Here is a 21,660-nt window from a genome sequence, read left to right as displayed (position 1 = left end):
CAGCTCCGAATGGGATGGTGAGTCCATTGTTTCAGTGACTGCAGGTGTAATGTGGCCAGCCAGGGAAATGGTTTATTTCTGCCTACTGTCAGGAGGACTCCTAAAATCCTTCTCCAGGTGTGTTTTGTGTTTCACTGAAGAGATAAAGATAGAGAGAGAGAGAGATGGGGTTGGGGGGTTAGACATTGAGAATCTAGCTTCTGCTTTGCTCCTTGTCTTCTCACCGGACTGACCCGGGCTGTGCAAGAGTCAGGTTTTGAACAGTACTACACTTTCGATAATAACATGAAGGTGTGATATCCTTACTGAGTTATCCATCTCTAACAAAGATCTTGATATGTGTCTTGTTGAGAACACAAAAAATCATCTGGTTTGTGAGAGTACGCCACACCGCAGCTAGACCGTAACACAAAGGTGTCGGCACAGACTTTAATCTGACAGACGTTTTCGTGCAAAGATCTTCAGAAGTCTGCATTAACAAAGGTTTTCATTTTCTCAGGGAATTAGAGTCGCTTGCTTCCCCCATTCACTGTTCACCGAGCAGCTTCTGAGCACAAACGCGCTTTACAGGACTGCGGCTATTAAGGATGTATCAAAGGGTGTTACTTTAATCAATATTTAATGGCGAGAAGAACCCAGAGTCTTTAACTGCGGAACAACCAAAGCACTAACAGATAAAGAGGTCAGAAAATACAGTTGTAAGGCGAGTCAATTTTTAAATGATGCTTTCCGATGCAAATTTTTTTAAATTTTTATTCTATTACAAACTGGAGGAAAAAAAAAAATCAAACTCTTGCTCAAAGTCTTTCCCATTGTGGTGAAATTACCCCTTGTCTTCCACTCCCCAGCTGTAAACTTGTACTTTATTATTTCTTCAGCAGTGAGGAGAGAATAAAAATAAAAATCAATGGATCTTATCCTGCATCAGACTGACACCAGATTCGCTCTTTAGTCTTTCACTCTGCGAGGAAGGTCTTATTACCGAGACAAAGCACATAACTACCCTCCTGGCAGAGCCGTCAGGGAGAGCAGTCCCCGCGGTGCCGTGCTCCGTCATCACATTTCATGGGCCCGAGTTGAGCAGCTGCCTGTAACCCAGCGATCAGTGCGAGAGAAGACCACTCGCTGAAGTTTATCTTTCAAGTTGAGAATAACACCCAAAGGGGATTGTGGGAAGGGCGCCAGCACGTCAGATTCCCTGAATATATAATACCGAGGCAGCCGATTGGCCCAGTGTGCTGTAGCCAGGCAGGGTGTAGGTCTTGCTGCAAGTCGCATAGCGTCTCTTGTGCGTACTTTGGTATTCTGTACCTCAGGATAGTGAGTATTAGAGATCTGTGTTCTAGTGGCTGTGCCAGTGCCAGGAGACAGGTCCACGCTGGCTGATGCTTTTTAGCCACTCTGTCGGTCATACTGTCGACTATTATATATTCAATATTAATATAATATACATGTATTAAATATTGTAATATTGTAAACCACTTGCTTTGGATGAGGATTCTTGGGCCCTGTTGATAGTCTCCCTCGCGCTGGCTGAGGTACACAGTACCATAGTCCCCTTTCGGTGTTATTCTCTCTTTCAGATAATCATTATCTTTCAATTTGAGAATAACACCCCAATAATTGACTTAGCATTTCAAGCGAAGGAGGCTGTGTGCTGAGGTCGTTAAAGCAGGCGACAGGAGGGGTTGCCTGGCTGCGGCACACTTTGGTCTATTATATTCATGAAAATGGATGTGCCGGCGTAGTCCCCACAGTCCCCTTTGGGTGTTGTTCTTTCAGATAGCTGAAGTTGCATCCGCAATCTATCGATTTCCGCAGTGCTAGCACGCTGACAGGGACAGCCGCACATGACGGACGCACTGCTTCTCTAATGTTGCAGGAGACGGATACTGTAGAGGGAGGCCTTCAAAATTAAAGATCTAAGAGATTTCTTAAGTTGTCATCCAGCCCTAGAAAGCTTCTGAAATTCTGTTTCTAAATGTGCGTATATTCTCTCTCTCTCTCTTTCAAATATCATTGAACAACTGATTTCCTTGGCTTATCTCTGTCATATGCTGCCTAACGATACAGCATCATTGTTTAAGCATTTATGCTATTTTCTCACTCCAGCCACTTCACTGTTCTTCACGTAAGCGCAGAATATGTAATTTATTAATAAAATGTAAATCCTGCACGTAAGTCGCTAAGAGGGACGAGTGAGTGCCGTGTCTTCTCTTTCCTGTTTCCTTGCGTCTGAACAATTGATCTGAGAGGTGGTTTCAGGAGGTGGTCCTCCTGTTGCTCTCATGCCACCCACACATCTCTCGATTGCCAAAGAAACAAGTAATCAGGACCTTCCAAGAAGTCAGAGGCCAGGCGAAGATGAATCTTGTCCATTTCCTGTCGCACCAAGCGGGCGCGCTCAGAGACTTTTCTTCAGCAAGAAAAAGTATTGCTGGTGGTTTGTAATTCAAGAATTTGCATGAGGGATTTTCAGAGCTTCTTTAGATCTGTTTTTATATGGATTTGTCTTGAAAAAGTAGATGACATATATATTAGTAAATCTTTCCCCATTCGCCCATTTAACACTTCTTGCAGCAACAATGAGTCCATGTTTTTATTTTGACAAGAATGTTTAGTTTTTACTTGTTGGTTCAAATCTGAACTGATTTCCCTCAAGAGACGCTCAATATTGTTTGTACTTGTCTTTCTGCCTATGCCTGATTACAGTATTGTACACAAGTTTAGGAGCTCGTGGTTAATGGAAAATCCTGAACAGTTCATTGCCGTGAAAGGCTGTAACAGAGAGAAAATGTTGGGAGTTTATTGGAAATGGGTTTTACAAGATGTACACCGAGATGACAATGACCTTTAAAGGGGGCAGATGGATCTCGGAGATGCCCTTGAGATCGTGCCATCAGTCAATGCCTGCAATCTCGGGAGGATGTCTCCACAAAAGATAAGGAGGTCTCCCAGGAGATAGGAGTACTGATCCCATTGATTTCTGCATCACAGACCAATGGGCATCTCTCGAAAGAGTCGGGGTGATTATCTCTTCAGCAGGGAAGAAAGCTGTAAAATTCAATCGTGCCTGTGCTTTGGCTCGGTTGAGAATTCGGCTTCATTAAACTCAAGCCGCCGCTGGAGACCATGAGATGGCATGGCTCCATGAGGTGCAAGGTTTGCCTTGTTTATATTCACTGCTGGCAGTGCTATGTCCCGAACAAGCCTCTTGAATTTTGTTTACACAGTCATTGTCAGATCTGACACATACACAATATAGGCAAGAACCCCCTAAGTAGACATTTTGTCTTTCAGATTCTTAGAACAAATTATTTGCTTTATATGTGTAACGTTTTCTTTAAAAAATAAATCACATCGATGGCAAATGGACCCTGCTATCAGAAGTCTATCACAGTTTTCTTATTGGGAACAGTACATCCCAAAGAATCCTCCCTGATGTAAAAGCTAGAAGCCTTGATCAAAGTAAGAACTGTACACAAGATTTCAGCAATGAAATCAATTTCTGAACTGACAGGCCATGGGTTCTTATGCACTTTGATTACTGAGCTTAAGAGCTAAATGGATTTTCCATTATGGAAATACAAGGGTACTAAATCTAGCACTGACTAAAATAAAAATAAAATGACATCTTAAAGCAATTTCATGCCTTCCGAAAACATAAATGTTGTGATCGTGTAAATGGATCAGCTCGCAGAGTGTGTGCAGCTATCAGTATTCCCTAAATGGGTGCAGGACGCGTGGGGGAGAGAGAGACTTTGACATTCAATAGGGTGATCTAATTGTGTAGCAAATTATTTTTCCAAACGTCTTCTCTGAAGTGGTTTTCAAATCACTGTGGCGGTTTGGACACTTAAGATACACCGTGACTCGCTCTCCTTAAAGATGTAGGGACCATTAAAGATCTGAGATGAGAGGATGAAGCATCGGAAATCCGCTCCGCCAGCATTTCTTATGGGGCTCTGGGGCGTCATTTCACGCAATTGATATGAGCAGGGTCACATTTGTGTCTGCAATGCCCTTGGGGACCCCAGCGCCATTCTGTAATTACCTTTACAGCAGTAAAGCAGTCATAAAACCACTGTGCTTCAGGCGCTTTCCAGCTGACATGTTTTCCTTGCAGTTAATTTGAGGGGGTTAAAATAGCCTGTTCGATTGCACAGAAGTTGCAAGAAAATGTCTTTTATCCCGGCTTCTATCTCCTGTTTGTCATAGGTGGGTCAATAGCCTTCTTATAACTGAACCATCACTGTGGGCGGAAAAACCAAACCCTTCAGTGCCGATATTTTGCAGGGAGGAATCTGTTCCTTCGGAAGAAGATCCCCACACCTGGCACCAAACGGCAAACCCTGACATTGATGTATTGTGTTGGTCGGCGAGGATGAGGGAGGTTGTGTTTCACAAGGGCGTTACTGGTGTTTATCACTCAGAAGAGGAGCTTTAGATGCATTTCTTCTCAAGAGCAAAATAAAAATCCTGCGCTTCCTTCACACTATCACATTTACTTGCAATATTACGAGTTAAGAAATCAACTAGTAACATTTTAATACTAAAATGTAATGTTTATGTACATAAAGGTTAAAAAATATATATAATTGTGAGAAGATATTTGTTACTTGATAGAAGTATATGCTTTCCACTAAATCTTTAAAAGGGCAGACATGTGTTTGTACTCAGTGCTCACTTCCCGGTACCCTGTGTTTCATGCCAGTGCAAACTGCTCTGTTGTAACTCAGCAGTAAAGTGAAAACACGATTTGGACGAAGGGGGGAGCTGAGGTCAACTCTCATTAAGGAGATGAATCGAGAAAAGAAACACAAACAGAGGTGTGGTTTTCATTTAGCCAGACGTCTCCAGCAGGCCTGCAAATTTGCAATGGCCCTGAACAAAAAAAAAAAGCAATTTCTTCCCATCTACAGCCTGAGCTCCAGTTGAGGAGACAGTTAGCTTTCTGATGGAGATCTAGTAAACAGCAGTCTGAGTCTCATATCAGGTTTTCTCTGGTATTACTGTAATTTGCTTCCCACGGGGCATTACTGCTCAAACTGTGTGGCTGCGCAGCACACACTCCCTGTCGCAAAACCATTTAAACTGGAATAAATGCCAGATATTTTAAGCTAAAGACTGTGGTTACCTTTAAGAATAAAGCTGCACCAGTGCTGGGGTTGATAGAGGCACCGCTCACAGTTCTGCTTAATAGCCCGTGATGACACTTGAGTTTGCAGGCCCTGCTATTGCAGCCGCCTCCATAATAAAATCTCACCAGCAGAGCGAGAGGTAGAATGAGAGGTCGGCTTTGGAGCACATGAAGCAGATTCGCTGTATCGGGTTCAACTCCAGTCAATTCTAATTAAAGCATTTAAGAAAGAGCTTTCCTAATTATGTAAAAGCGTGGGCATCTTGCAGCTGAACATAAGGTCATCGAGGATACTGTTTAAAGACTGTGTGAATACACACACACACACACACACAATAGCGACACACAGAACAGTATAGTGTAGTGTACCGTGCTAAAATCAGTGCGGTATGGTGAACTGTGATAACAACATGGTACAATGTACTGTCCACATGATACTGCGATATCTAAATAAAACCGTATAATATGGTGTGAGCTCCTGTCCGGGCTCAGGGGTTTTCAAGGTGTGGTGGTTGAGTGTATTGCAGACGTGAGCGGACGGATCGCTCGGCTCATTTCTTGGATCTGTGTTGTTTCCAAGCAACGTCATGCAATAATGCCACCCTTGAAATAGATGACATTTTGAGGCCTTTAGTGACGAGAGCTTTGTTAGCTCTCCCTGCTTGTTTCCAGTCACGGTTAAGTGCCGAGGCCCATTACCTGTCCCCGTTTGTGTGCGGCCAGACTTCAGATGTTAAAAAGTTTGTATAAATGCTAAGATGTGTAACCTGCATGCTTAAACCATGAGCCTGGCATCACAGGACTTTGAATTTGATTTTTTTGTTTTTTAAATGATCTATTCTATGATCTTCTCTATTTCATTGATATACTTTTAGCCATCAAATTAAATGTATCGTATGAAAAACAAATAAATAAAATGCCAAGGGGGCTTTTTTCTAAAATGGTTTGTAGTTGTTGTTATGCACGGCAAAGACACTTAAAACTGAAAGTAATGAATCCTTGCCAGCTGATAATGAGATAAGTGAGAGAGGGAGAGAGAGAGGGAGAGAGAGAGAGAGGGAGGGAGGGAGAACAAACCTCAGAGAAGTTCAATTTTATATTAAGTCTAACTTCTCTATATTCCAAATAATATGATTAAAAAAATGATGTGCAGTTTCTTAGATTAAAGCTTTGGCTAACATTATGCAAATTGCAAAAGAAGAATGTCCCCATAAAAAAAATATAATTCCAGTTTGTTTATAAAACCTGTGGCTAATCTGATGGTTTACCAAACATTGTATTAACGGAAAGACAAAAGTGACTTTCCCCATGACACACATATAATCTACATCTAAAATTAGGTAAATAAGTGTATGGTAAATGAAGACCCCAAGGTTTTTCAGTCGTATGGAAAGTAGTACTTACAATTTGATGGTGAGCGATTTTAACAGTAATTACTTTTAATTGGTACCACATGTTTTGTTCAGAGAAAATTAACAGAACGCTCAACTGTGAGTGTTTTGTTTTCATGTCACAGACTTCGGAAAACACTGACAGTTAATAATATTCTTTATCCTATGTAGTGGTAAATAGTATATGGCACACTGATGGACAAAAGTCATCACAAAGAGTGACTTCGGTCTCACTACACACACAGCATTTTAGCGAACATACGTATACATCAAAATGGTTAAAACAACAAATTAAAAAGATATATAAAGGAGAATTTGGACACTCCCTGCCCAGCACAACAATACCATTATTTTGGATTGATGTAAAACCTTTTTGATTTCAGTACTTCCATCGAAATCATTTGTGCCATCTGCGTATTGTGCATTGCCACGGTCACTTCTGTACTGTGTTTTTCAAGACAATGTGTTGCCGAGGTGGGAACGTTGCGGCAGAGGCTTGGTTAAACTTATTTTACTGGCAAATAAAGGAGTCTTGATTAAAGTTATAGACTTTGTGGGGAAGCAATAAAAAGGCTAGGGTATATTGTCAAAAGTGTAGAATTGAGAACAAGGGCAGTGATGTTCAGACTGTACAATGCACTAGTTAGAGCTCATCTGGATACTGTGGACAGTTCTGGGCTCCACACTTCAAGAAAGATATCGCTGCTCTAGAGGCAGTTCAGAGGAGAGCAACCAGACTTATTCCAGGTCTGAAGGGAATGTCCTACTGAGAGACTGAGGACCTGAACCTTTTCACCCTGGAACAGAGGAGACTACGTGGGGACTTGATCCAAGTCTTCAAAATCATGAAAGGCATCGACCACATCAAACCAGAGGAGCTTTTCCAGATCAGAAGGGACACACGCACCCGGGGACACAAATGGAAATTGGGCTTCAAGGCATTCGAGACAGAAAACAGGAGACACTTCTTCACACAGAGAGGCGTCACAATCTGAACAAACTCCCCAGCGATGTGGCTGAAGAGACAATTTGGGAACATTCAAAAACAGACTGGATAGGATCCTTGATCACTCAGTTATTAATGGACACCAAACGAGCACGATGGGGTGAATGGGCTCCTCTCGACTGGACACTGTCTTATGTTCTTAAGCAATCTTAAAGTGAAAACACAGTTTGGTTTCCATTTATCTACTGAAACAGTGAAAGAACATCCCCACATGTATTGAATTCATTGATGCCTTTTGACAATTTAATCAAGTTATAATTAGTCAGTTTTGCCAATTAAAAATTGAATTATTGCTAATGAATGCAATGCCATATGCTCACTGGATATGCAAATGCCTAGCAGCTCAAGAAAGATTGCACATAGTGAAAAAGGGTAAATTGATTGAATTACATTTAAAAACAAGTTCAATGTGTTCATAGTGAATAAGCAGATGACTGAGCCGGTGTTTTCTATTTGTTTGTTTGAAGCATGAAACGGATCATCTGTATCAGCCATGTTTGTCTCCTGTTTCTCCGCGTAACCTGGCGATTTATTTTTCAGTTTCTTTCCACATTAAAACCAGACAATATTCACAACATTTTGAAGTGAATCCTACTGGAGAACAGAACCGTAATAACGGCGAGTGATTCATGATTGAAAAATGTATTCTTTCTTTCATTATGTCTTCATTGAGGCATACTTGAGAAAATTTGAGAAGTTGCGTACGCTCATTAATGAGAACCACATCGAGGACATTTCTAAACTTGATACATTATTACACTGATTACATTTCCTTTCATCTCTCTCCCAGTAGGATGCTGATGTTTTCATGTTGCTCTTCATCTCGCAAACACTCAATGAAATCGTCCAGTGCACCGAAACGCCAGCGCACACTTATACGCTTGATAATAGATCGTGCTCTTCCTGACCTCTGTCAACAAACTACAGTGGGACGAGTTCACCGTACACACACAGACGTTTCTCTCCATCACTCTCTGGTTCTTTAAAATCTCCAGGTTTTGGAGCTCTTTTAACGGGAGAACGCAGTATAGTAAAATGTGCTGCTTTTCTCAGGTAGACTTTCCTATCAGGGGAAATTGAGTTCTGCTTTTTCCAGTCAGAAGCCGAACAAGTGCCTGATACCATCCTTTCTTCTGGGGAGAACCAATTTCTTCAGAATAGTGGAAATAGACTCAGTTTGCCTCTTTCAATAAATCTCATTGGCCCAGAGTAAGGCCTAGGAGTATTTCATTTAATAAATAAGTCTTGACTGGCAGCTATTAATTGTCATTCTCCCCTTCAGCTGCCCAGAAACTGCTAATCATTGATAAGTGGCGACTTAAGCTGTGTTATGTCCCCACAAATGCCCCCTTCTGGATTTGTCGATAACCCTGAAGGTCGCCCTATTGAGACAAACAGCTATCCGCCCAGAAAAAGCCAGAGTTGAGTAAAAGAAAGACACTTAAAAATAACTCGAGAGTTTATTTTACTTACAACAAGGACTGTTTGGCAGAGTAGGCATTCAAATAAATAAAGAAACCTAAACAGAACACAACAATAGATTGCCTATCTTTAGACAAACTGTAAAAATACCAAAACCTGAAAGAAAAGTCTTCCGGGACTGTCTGACCTACTCTACCTTTTCCTAACAAAATAACATAACAAACAACAAAGGCCATAAAGGTTACAAATGATTGTACCTGGTGTCTTCCTGTGCCACTCAAACCACTCAATTGGCACAGCTTCTTACGCAGCCCTCTGAATTTACACCTTCTTTACAATTCGGCTATTTTCTGTGCTTGAACGATGAACAAAGCCAGGATGCTTTAATTAGCGTTCTTCAATTAAAATCAAAAGCCCTCCCTCAGATCGGTCTTGGCATATCTTATTAGCCGTGGCACCTGCACAGATGTTAGCACGAGTGCGCATTATCCCCGCTCGGCTGTGATTCCTGCTCCGTGCCGTTCTCCGAGGTGATGTTGAACGCTGTGGGGGATCCTCGCCGGAAAAAGAGGGGCCTTTTCGAGCGTACATCTGCCACAGCCAGGCGGGGAGGAGCGAAGTCTGGTGTCACTTCCCATTGCTGCTTAGTGCGCACATCCCGAAATTAAATGCAAAAGCGCCCTGGGATGCTTACAAATGAAGACGATCGACTACAGATGTGGAGGAGGAGGAATCTGGTCCCTGGAATCAAAGGCCTCAGTTCCACCGTGGTGCTGCCTAAAGGCACGGAGAGGGAGAGCGGTGTTTGAAGTGTGGAGGTGGTGGTGGGCCAGGGGGTGGTTGGCTGCGCTCCGAAAGGATCTCCATCTGCCTTTTCAGGTTCTGCAGATATGAAATGTCCCCCCAAGGAGGCGCTGGAAGAGCACCTGTGACTCCCTGTGATTGAAATAGTTTCTCGCTGCATCTTCCTCGGTTTGCGGTTCTGCGTTCTGCCATCCTCTGTTGTCATGTGTGGTTGGAGGCGATCATTGCCCAGCTAACAAAGCTTTGAAAAGAGGAATTTCGAAACGCTCTCAGTGCAGCGTAGACTTGTCATACCTGATCAATGAGCTTCGGCGCCCTGTGCCACCCACATTTTCTTAACCCTTTACACATCCTGGCCATAGGTATTAGGGTCTCTCTTACAGAGGATGTTGGCAGTGCACTGGGGTGTTTAGGTGTCTTAAACATAAGAAACATAAGAGCTGGAATGTGTTAGATTTGGGTCCTGACAGAAACGGGTCCTGTCAGCTGCAGGAAACAAAGACAGACTCAATCATCCAAGACACGCACTATATTACTGTAACAGATTAAGACCGAAGAAACTGCCAAAGTGTGAATATATAAATGTCAGTCATTATATTTCATTTTGATATGGATTTGGTTCACAGATTCTGTACAAAGAGATCAAATAAAAGCAACTGCGTGCATCTGGAAAATAAGAAATCAAATACATTTTACACAAATTAAGCAATAGAAATATGGAATGAAGAAGCTTGTTTTTAGTTGTTGTCTTTTACTTTGATGGAATATGAGCCGATGCCTCACGTTATTTGTGGCCTGTCTTCGTGCGAACCCTCTGCACTCACATCACTTGTCAGCTATGTAAATATTTGATGGAGCTGTTCAAGCCAGTTATGGTCTTGACGATCAGGCTTGGCTCTGTGCGACTGAGGGAGCAGTGTCCTGTGAACAACACAACTAATGACTAAGTTTCATTTTTGAAAGTATGATTCCTTGGGGAGTCCTGAGTGGCACATCAGGTAAAAGCACTCGGGGCGCGGGGTGTTCTCTGGAACGGACGACCTAAGCAGCCTACACCATCGGTCTTGAGTTCCCAGAAGGCAGTGCACATCAGCTGAGCACCCCTGGGCCTGGGTGGGTAAAACGTGATGCTTCCAGATGTCCTTTTAGAACAAACACTGCACAGAATGTATTATTTTGAGTAGAAAATAAGACAAAAGACATGTAAGGAAGAGTAATGGTTTACGGCAGTCACTATGCTAATAAATATCACACACATGCATCCACCTATCACCACATGTAATCTCCTTTCCTTTTTTGGTTTTAATTCCTCCAAGACATATTCTAAAAACATCTGTAAACATCTTTTCTGGAGCAGTGTTATAAACCTCCGGATTGCAGCCCCAACACAGGAGAGCAAACCAAATCACAAAGAACACACCCCCACTTGTATATCAGATTACGCAGTACAGTATCACTAGAGGGAAAAAGATAGTGATTTAGTATTGACCTCCTTACACTTCCAGTAGGCTGAAAAAAAAAGAAGAGACAGAAAAATAAAATATCATCTATAAGTGCCCACAATAAAACCAGTTCTGAAATGAGAAGAGCAAAATACCTTCGGGTCTCTCGGCAGGGGACTCGAGAGTGAAGCCGTATCGAGCTGTTTCCCCATTTTCCCATTCAGATCAAACAGAATACGAAAACACTTTACACACGTGTCATCCCGAGATGTGGGGGGCCTTTGGCCGGACTCATGTTCCCACCTCCTTCATTAAAGCGGCGATATTGTGTTCCACTGCTCTCCAGACTTTCGCAAAATATCAACAAACGAGTAGATAAATCTATAAAATGAGCAACGCTCCTTGTCTCGTCAACCGTTTTCTCATCAGACGCATATGTCTGCACTGAACATGGAGCAAATTAAATCTCGATGAAGTTCCGTGCCATGCCAAAACAAGGAATGTGTTCAATTAAAATTAATCGCACGATGGGAGCGTCAACATAGGCAAGCACGGTTTAATACAATCGAGGTTGTAATGTCGCTTCGCCTTTTCATAGGCAGCGAATCTAATGTAATTTTAATCACAAAACAGCATGAGTTCCATGGGAGGAAACGCCATATAATGTTGGCCATTATAATTGGATCTTTCTTCTCCTTCCTGTATCGTGCATTTCCCTTTGTTCAGCAGTCACCCTGTATCTAATCACGGGGAACGCAGAGCACCGCCAGATGCTGCAATTGAAACAATATTGAGGCTTTTCGATGCATAATTTCAGAGCAGTGAGGAAGCTCCCGCTGGTTCTTCGTGTCCTTATCACAGGACATAAACCGTTTTCTGTGCCGAACGCGTTCTGCGCTGCCTGTCAGCTTTTGAAAAGTTGTAATTTGTGCCTTGGGACTGGGATGTGTAACTAATATTTACTGTCAACCAATGTAACACAACAGGCCAACGTGGTAATGTGGCGCTCAATGATAGCCCTGCAGGCTCATGGGAATCCACTGCAAACCCACTGTCCTGCTGCGTTTTGTGTGCCAGACGAGTTCCCAGTTACTTTTTAAACTGTTTCGCTCACAAAATGGTTTGGCTGAACATGCAGAGATCCATTTTAGAGGGGAGAGGACAGCTCTTTGACACTTGTATGGCAGGAAAGTGTAGCAACACGTGGCTCAGTGCAGGAACCAGCAGGACTGATGCTCACAGGACAAGATGTGCCCGAGGTGCGTATGACTGCTGGTGATGGCGAGAACAGAGGCTGGACATTTCTAATTTCTGGGAGAAAGTGAATCAACTGCAAAGGGAGAATGTTTAAAACGCAGTGCGTCTGTTGATTCGATGTATAGCCCAGCTTGCATTACTCATGTGATGACACCTTCACAGTCCGCCCCTCCACAGCGGTGCCGAGAGAAATCGTGGGATTGATGGATTGTAATGCAACACTTTTTTTGTGACTAAATGTTTATTTTTTATTTTTGACAGAAATATAAACGGCACAGACTGGAATGTACGTTTTTCATGTGGGAGGACTCCTGCAGTAATTATGTGCACCAATCGAAAAAATCTAAATGAAAAACACAGCCTAACTTATAAATTAGACAAGGGAATACACTTTCAGACCAATTATCGCCCAGCAACAGCAGTTGACAAACATTAAACAGAGAAACAAAGAAACAAATAATAAAAAAAAAACTACAACTACAACTAAATAAACTACCAGCCCTGACAGAAGTCGACAGATGCGGAGTATGAATTTCTGTGATCATAGAAGTGGTGAAGAATATTGCGTTGTTGATGTTCTGCCTCATTTAAAATCACCGTTTTGAATATATTTCGTATTATTATTCTGTAACTCGGCTTTGATCTGCTACCGCCCGCAATAAGAGGACAGCAGGATCTTGTCGACGATGAGAAACTGACGAACAGTTTGTGTTTCACCGCCATCGCTGTCTCGTTAGTTTCGTCTTACGGTACCTATTGTGTTGACAGTGTCAGAGTTTGATTTAAATTCTCAAGCATTAGTTTTATTAGATAAATCAAGACAGGTATGGACTGTATGTGCCAGGATTATATTCAATATATTCCTGATTTTACACTGTGAATTGAATTGATATTATATGTATGTATATGTATGCAAATCAATCAATCATTGTAATGTACTGGCAACTGCTCTGCCCTAAATATCCCACATTGCCCCCTTCACTCAAAGCTGCATCATTCAGAACACATGCAGAGACAAATCTGACTGATCTTCTTGCAGTGACAGTGCCGTATGCTGGGTAAGCAAGGATGGTATTAAGACATATAAACACTGTGCCACTGCCCTTGTGAGCTGAAGTCGCATCTAGCAAAGTGTGGGGGCCCAAGTCAGAGTCGTTGCACAAAGGCCCCCACCGCAGAGTACACAAGGTGGATAGAAGATTATTCACGTGCGGGACTTCTCTTCTCCGCTTTATTTTAAGCCATAAAATAATAATGGGATGTCAGCGGGGGGAGAGATCACACACAAGCGAGCAGGAGAGAGACGCAGCACGCGGTGAGCCTTGAACATCCAGTCAACAGCACAGAGACGCAGCCTGAAAGAACAGGGCCATTACCAGGTCTGATCTGATTATGCTTAGATTACTGCCACTAACAGGTTTAGAGCATTATAGGCAATTTATCTAATGGAGCCGAAGCCTGGGATGTGAAGGGGCTGAAGTCGAGCCTGGGATGGAGGCGCGGTTGGCTGGGGATGGGCCAAGGAAATACAATTAAGACTAATTCAGTGTAATAGTTTTTCAGATATCGTGCGCGCTCAGTGGGAGAGTGGGTGGGGGCCTGCAACGCTGTGGTGATGAATACGAGTTCATGCCGCCGTCCAACACTGTCCTCACTCTGAGAACACCAGATTCTTAAAACATCTGCCTTCCCGACTGTCTCCGATAAGTGCCTTCTTATCAGTTTCAAAGCCGCTTCTCCTGGCTAATGCAGTGCATTAAGACACTAATTGCTAACGGATCAGCCAATTTAAGCTAAATGAATGTCGAGGTCAAGGTCTCCCTTCTTTGGCCACGTCACGGCTGACACACGCTCTTTATTCCTCGCACGGAGTTAATTTCAGTGTGTTTAATCTCCATGTAACGGGAAAGATGTGAGATAGTGATGGCATGTGACAAAAGTGTATCCAGGTCAGATACTGCAGAGTCAAACGTGAAGCCTGGTGACCTCGATTTATCTCCACTTGGTCCAGAAGATGAAGAAAGGGAGAAAAAGCGAATGAATAAACGATCAGGGGGTGTAACATTATATGGCATGTGCCGTGTGTTCCTCCCTCATTATCATTGGCAGCCTCTGACTGAGCAATAGTGCTAAAAATAGAGCCAAGCTCCAGGGATGGCAAGTGACTTTTGCGTCGGATTGCGTCTCTCTGAATGGGAAGTGACTGAACAGAAATGAGAACAGCCTTAAGCGTCCCTTCAGAGCCAAAGACGTGCTCGGCCGAGCCCAGGCGTTGGGGGTGATGACTGCTCTGTGACGGGCCTTCTGTGGGGCAGCCGGAAGCAAGCGGTGCTCCAGACAAGCGGCTTCGTGCGGGGCGGTGCACTGAGCACACATATAGCGTGGTCCGTGATCGCACGAGACCTGTCGCAAAGCAGTACGACTCGACATTAGTACGTCACTAATCTGCCAGAAAATAATTAATAATAATTATATGTGTGTGTATAAACAAACAATTTGGATTAAAAATAAGACTTAAATGTCAGGTGTTCTATAATTCAAGTATCCAATCTGTTTTTCTTCCAGTGACCCTTTGTGTATCGGGCATAAAAATACCCAGAATGAGTCGACTCAAGTTTGCTGCTCATTACAGCCTCGGCTCTGGCTATTAGTGTTAATGGGAGTAAAATTGCCCAGCTTGCCGCTCCTTTCCCTGGGCTTATTCAGGAGATGCTGCGTGGGAAGATTAATGCAGGCTGTGTTTCTCTCTCCTGCTTCAAAGTTTGTGTCAAACCTGCTTGAAAAATGCTGAACTCCTGGACTTGAAAACAACAGTAAAAATAGCAGTGAGTCACATCCTGTTCTGAAGTGTGACTAATTCAGCAGGGGCCGCTGTCAGCGTTAGTGTCTTGCCGTCACGTGGCGTTTTGAAAGTCCAGTCTCGGCTGTGTGCGGCGGGGCTGGCGGCGTTAATGTCCCCGTTACGGTGATGTCACTTCTCGGCTGCTCGAGATTTGCATATGTCCGCTAGAATAGGGTGTTGAGTTGGGGGGAAAAACGAAACTGGGTTCTGTAGGCTGCTGGTCGCGTTCTATTGAAGCTCCACAAGATCAAATAAGATTGCGTTCTTCATTAACCCCTTGGAAAATCTATCGCTTTGCTGCCCTCGTTCCCATTTGAATTAGCAGGTTTGCTCAGCTGCTGTGTAGGAGAGACACACGCAGCCAGCTTCCTATGGACATTCGCTGCTCTGAGAGTTATTGATTCTGGCTGCGTTCCCTCACCACTCAGTAGCTTCTCGCAGGCGATGACATCACCAAGAAAAACACAGGCGGTCCCGTCTAATGCACTCAGCCCAGGGGCTTGCAACTTTGCCAGCCGTCCCTGCGCTCTCCATTAAATTCATGGCTTCCAATAATCTCGAGCTGCTTTGGGCCCTTTACGAGGGGAGTGACCCGTTGTTAGCGGTTGCCCTGTATTTCACCGCTGTCTCAAAATGTGCCTTCCCTCTCGGTGCTGTCAGAGCCAGCTTGTACGTGATCCAGGGGTTATATTAAAATGCAATTTTGGGTAATTGTAAAACTTAGTCCCAGGTGTGCCATCACTTCATTTTAGACTCTTCATTCGTGATCTGGATTGAGCCCTGCAGGGGGATAGTACCATTCAGATACACTTCTTTGTAAAGAGAAGTCTTGAATGATAAATGATCTCTCTTTTTTTAAATCACTTTTTAAATGTATTTATTAATTTTGTTTCTGATGAGTGGAAAACCCAAAGATCTAATTCCCCAAGTCTTAGAACTACAAATGACCCCTCTATTGCACCGAATGTCTCTAAAGTTTTACAGGTTCCCCCAGGTACATTACACATCATTGCCACCACGTGCGTTTTTTGATCGGAGAATCTCACCCGGACGTTTGGAAACACGCCCTATCACATGTTCTGAAGGAGGGGGCGGGAAAGTGATTTGATTAAAGACAAAGGAATCGAATGCCCCAGTTTCCCCGTATCGCAGACATCATTGAGACACATCTTTCCGACTGCACCGGTTCTTTTAAGACTGAATCGCAGCAGTTGTGACACAATATCCCCACTGAGGTCTGCCTTTGACAATGGGTTTGTGTACAATATTACCCCAGATAGTCTTCTATGTGGCAGACTGGATCATGTGCGTCTCGCCACAATGCCGCACTGATTACAAAGAAAAGCGATTGAATTGTGTTTGCATCGCGTCCGTAAGCTGCCAGGAGAGTTGAAAGCCTGATGTGTTTCTAGATATCTCTGGTGGCCTGTGAAGCTCAACGGGGGCACAGAAACTCACACTTTGATGCACTCTTACAGAGCATGGGATCTGATCCGTCTCTGTTTTTAAAGGCCTAGGCTGGCTTACAGTATTCAGTAGGGTGTGCATTGACTTGCTTCAGTGGCTTCATAATGGAAATGTTCCTGTATCTTATAATTCGTGCAGACAGGCATTTTTTATTTACGCCGGGCACAAATCATCGGCTACACACACTGCCGCCACGGAGGAGAACCTCCCAGGGCAACAGGGCGGTCAGCATCAGAGGGAAATGTGGGTGGGGAAGGAATGTATACATATTTATGACATAGGTATTTTCAAATTTTAGTGCTATCTGTGCAGAGTATTGAATTTCAGAAACTGCAAACATATTACACACGACATGTTGTGTGTATTGAGACATGGCCCGGGGGAATGTGTACCAGCATCGAATTTGGCCCTGTCCTGATTCTAAATTTTGCATTCCTGTCCGGGAAAGTCTTATTTTTTTCCGCACAATACTGCCAAGTTCCTGATGAATCGTGCTTATTTATTGTATTCCTCATTCCTCTGATCTTCATACAATAGAGCTCATTGTACACTGAATCTACTATTTGAGACGTGTGGTGACATCATCACAATCCCACGAAGTACAAACCTCATAACCTGCGGGGCCAGGCATTTTGGGCAGTGTCGCTTGGGTGGAAGTTCAAATTCAGGGTCTGGCTGTTTCTGTGACATGCAGACTGAGCTAGGAAAGACAATCCAAACTGACTGAGCAATCTCAGTGATTTATATTCCTCCTGAAACCCAGTGATGGCTCCTGAACTGTGCTGAACTGTGCTAATACAGGTACAAATACCATCAATTTAAACATGCCGTACTACCGAGGGCTCTCTTTGATTTTCCAGCACGCCTGCGTTTAGCCGATGTTGTTATTCGGGATGTCTGCCAAGATGCCTTCAGCAATCTGTGCAGGGCTCGGATACGCAGCCAGCTGCATACAAAGTGCTCTGCTATCGGCTCCCTTTAAAAAAAAAACACGATTTGTCACCAGTTTTGAAAAGAAATGAAAATAAATCTGATTTGTGCAGGAGAGGCGGGTTGTATAGAGAAGCAGGGCGTGCGGAAACATGAGAGGGAAGCTGTGTTTCTCTGACACGCTGGGATGTTTCTCATCATCTGCTTGACTGTGGAACGAATCGATTTATCTATCTATCGATCTATCTATCTCTATCTAGAGAGAGAGAGAGAGGGAGGCACTTGTGGTTATGCTGTCGGACCCATTTCCAACTCTTCAACGTATTTCACAGTTTCATGTTTACACTTTTCGCTTTTCTGTGTATAATCAAAAGCACATGTTCCCTGTGGCATGTTTGTGTGGTCCACATCATTTCCAGATTTTATATGCTCTTGGTCTGGTAGATAATACATTTGTACGGGTCTCTGTTCTCAGAGCGTCGTATGCGAGGGGCAATATGTTTTCCTAACAGATGCATGTCAGATAAAGTCATTTTAAAGCCAGTCTTGTTCCGAATCTTTGAATTAGGGGTTTGCTTCAGGGTAACCTATCATTTGGGAGACCGTAATCGTATACCAATGTTGAACACAAACATCAGCCACAGCTAACCAACGTACAGAGATCTTTAGCACATTTCCATTTTCTCCCTTTTTTGTCCCTTGCATTTCCCAGTTCCTTGTCTCTGATAGATATGCACACAGCAGGTGTGATACGTTAAATCAGGCTGATTAGACTGGGACTGCTCTTTCGGAGGGTTTAGTTTGTATCGATTACAGCTTAACTGCTTTTCAGCTCAGGATATTGATTTCTGCCACTTTGGAGTTGCATAAGCATTTAATGGTGTGCCTGGCTGTACTGGTCCCGGGTCTAAATGAATTACACACTTGATCTCTAGGCTGTGTCCTGTGACCCGATTCATTTAAAAATGCAGCAATTAACATTCTCACTGACGTGTAGGGCTTTATGAAATCCATTTTATTATTTTGAAATTTTTGTATTTTTCCTGATTACGGATTGTTCTGTTTAAAAAAAAAAAAACAGGGTGTGGGGTGGGGGAGTTAATGCGTTTGATAAGTTTGTACGTTCAAGCCCCCATTTTTATTCATATAGCTGTGGGAAACAGAGAAACATTAAGATATGAGCAGATGGACCTTACTTCCCCACAGAACAGGATTTTAAATGCCCATTGAAAGCCCAATACCCTAAAAGACTCTAACTATCCATAAACTATGTTATAATACCTTTCTAATATATAGGCTAATGCATTGTTTTGCGCTATGAATATAAGACAATTGCATTTGAAACAATTTTTTTGCTGCAAGAAACAACAATCAAGACTTCATCATTGACATCACAAGTGGATCACAAAAGATGCCAAAATAAGGCTATTTATTAAAGTTACATTTTTGAAAAAGTAAAAAGGATTTTCTCCGATCATCAGATCATTCTGTGATTGGGGCTCACTTCATCCTGACAGCTTTTTCGATTAAATCAAAACTTTGACCCACCCACAAATAGCAAACTACAAACCTGTACATCATAGCGGTTACATTTCTGATTAAGTGTCATCTTACTAAAAATGAAACCACAACTGAGTACAGTTCTGTAGTTTTCTATTAGAGGGTGAGAAAGAACCCACAGTCTACAAAATGAGCAGAAAACTCTTAACAACAAAACAAAAAGCCTGGAAAGAAGAGGGACAGACATTGGCTGTATTTGAAACCACATACTATCCATACTACACACCAACATTTCAACATTACTGACATGTTGGTATGTAGTACGTGTAAAGTATGTGGTTTCGAATACTGTCTTCAGTGCACCGCTGCCCTCCTCGCCAGCTGCAGAGAAGCAGCTGCGCAAAAATAAGTTTGTATTTCTAAGACATTATTGATTAATTTTGCTGAACTCTATTTAAATTATTAATTAATTATGTTCGTCACTGTTCAGATACATTGTAGTAGTAGTAGTAGTAGTAGTAGTAATAATAATGGTATTATTATTAATTACATGTATACAATCGTTTTCAATGTCCCATTACAACAATCTCTTTCAACAGACTGTGGTGGCGTCAAATTCAACCTGTGAGCGTCATGTTTTGTTTGTATGAATGTAAATTCTCATATAATGAAATATGATTTAATAGGATTTATTTGGCCACATGCTGTGTGTCCTTTCTTTATGTATGTATTGTATGACTGTACAGGATGAAAATGTTGATTCTTATCCTACAAACACCCACCACTTTTTCTTGCTAAGCCTCCCCTTTCAGAAATGCTTAGAGCATCAACAACAGTCCCAGGTCCTCACTTCTGTGCAGAGGCAGTAAGACGTCGCTCTGATTACTTCTAAATAGAGTCATTTAAGAGGGAGTTTGGACGCTGTTATGAATGATTGAAACGCAGCCGTGACTGTGGATGTTGGGTGTTTGACGGTGTGTCTTGCACGCTAGGCCGTGTATCGCAGTGCTGCACTGGAAGTGGTCTTCTGTTCATACGCTTGTGTTTAAATTAATTGGAAAGACGGTTACAGCAGTTGGAGGTGTGGTGAGCTGCCCATACTACTGCCCTGCTGCCAAGCTCTTTATTGCCTTCACTTCACTTCACTGACACACAAACACATTCTCTGACCAGGTACATGTTTCAGATTGGATTTTGTTTCCTTCACTCAAAGAACACATTTTCCCCATCAGCAAATAACCATGAATACAAGATTGCTCAACTATCTGAATTATTGAAAAGTTCTGCCCCTGGTTTGCCCCCTCTCCGTTCTGAGAACACTGAGAGGGATTATTCTGCACCATTTATTTTACCGTGACAATATAATATTTCCAAATGATGGCACTTGTTTTATTGGCTTTTTGCGTGCCGTGCCTGATTATTTTACAATGGAAGTAGAACTGATATGGATGGTTTGTCTAAGGATGTGAGGTAAGCAGGAATAATACATTAAACAAGCAAATAAATGAATACATACATAAACAAAGCCTCAATCTTTCAGTATTAAAGATGAAAACTTGCTACCAATGCAAATATCTGTAGCCATAAGGACTGATCTGTGCAGACCTGGGGTTTGCCTTGACGCTTGACATTTCCTATCAGTGTCCCAGTTTACCCTAAGTCGGATCAGTCCCTGGCCACACAGGGGAGTTAATTTGCTTTATATGATCGCTAATTAGTGTCTAGCACAGGCCTTTGAAACGTGAATGCAGATTTGGCTTGATAGCTCTTCTACTGAATTGGCTATTATGCAGCTACACATACTTCAGAAACTGTTTTGCAGAATTACCATGTGCACTGAAACACACACACACACACACACACACACACACACACACACACAGTCACCAGCAATAACACTGTTCACCTCCTCCTTCTCCCCAGAAGATAGCAAGTTTAACATCTTTAAGTCTGTGGGAAGCGCACACACTAACGATGTCCATCCTACCCCCTCCTAAGCCCTGTAACTGGAAGTTTGCACATGAAACACGCACTGTTCAGTCCATCCCATTAGCTGCAGCATTATTCCTCACACGCATCAACGCGTCCCACTCGGGCCCGTCCCTGCGCGCTGTACTCGGGGGTCCCGCCGTGGACGCCGCCGCGCACCCAGTCCGGCGCACACGGTCCGGCGCACACGCTGCGGCAGGCGAGCGGCTACACTGTAACACGCGGGCGCGGGGCGGGCTCTGTGACGTCACCCGTATAAAGGCGGCTCGAGCCGGCAGCGCGAGCGCTCGGGGTCTGTCTGCGCGGACCCGACACGGCACGAGCACTGCGAGCGCTGCAGCTGGCAGGAGTGGGCAGGAGTGGGCAGGAGTGGGCAGGAGTGGCATTCATCAGAGACCACAGCAGCGAGGTGAGTTGGAGTGGCAGCCGCTGCCCTGCTGGGAGTTGCCGCAGAAGTTGGCTGCTGTGAT

Source organism: Amia ocellicauda, chromosome 19, assembly GCF_036373705.1.
Source record: "Amia ocellicauda isolate fAmiCal2 chromosome 19, fAmiCal2.hap1, whole genome shotgun sequence".
Classification (NCBI taxonomy): Eukaryota; Metazoa; Chordata; class Actinopteri; order Amiiformes; family Amiidae; genus Amia; species Amia ocellicauda.
This window is presented reverse-complemented; position numbering follows the sequence as displayed.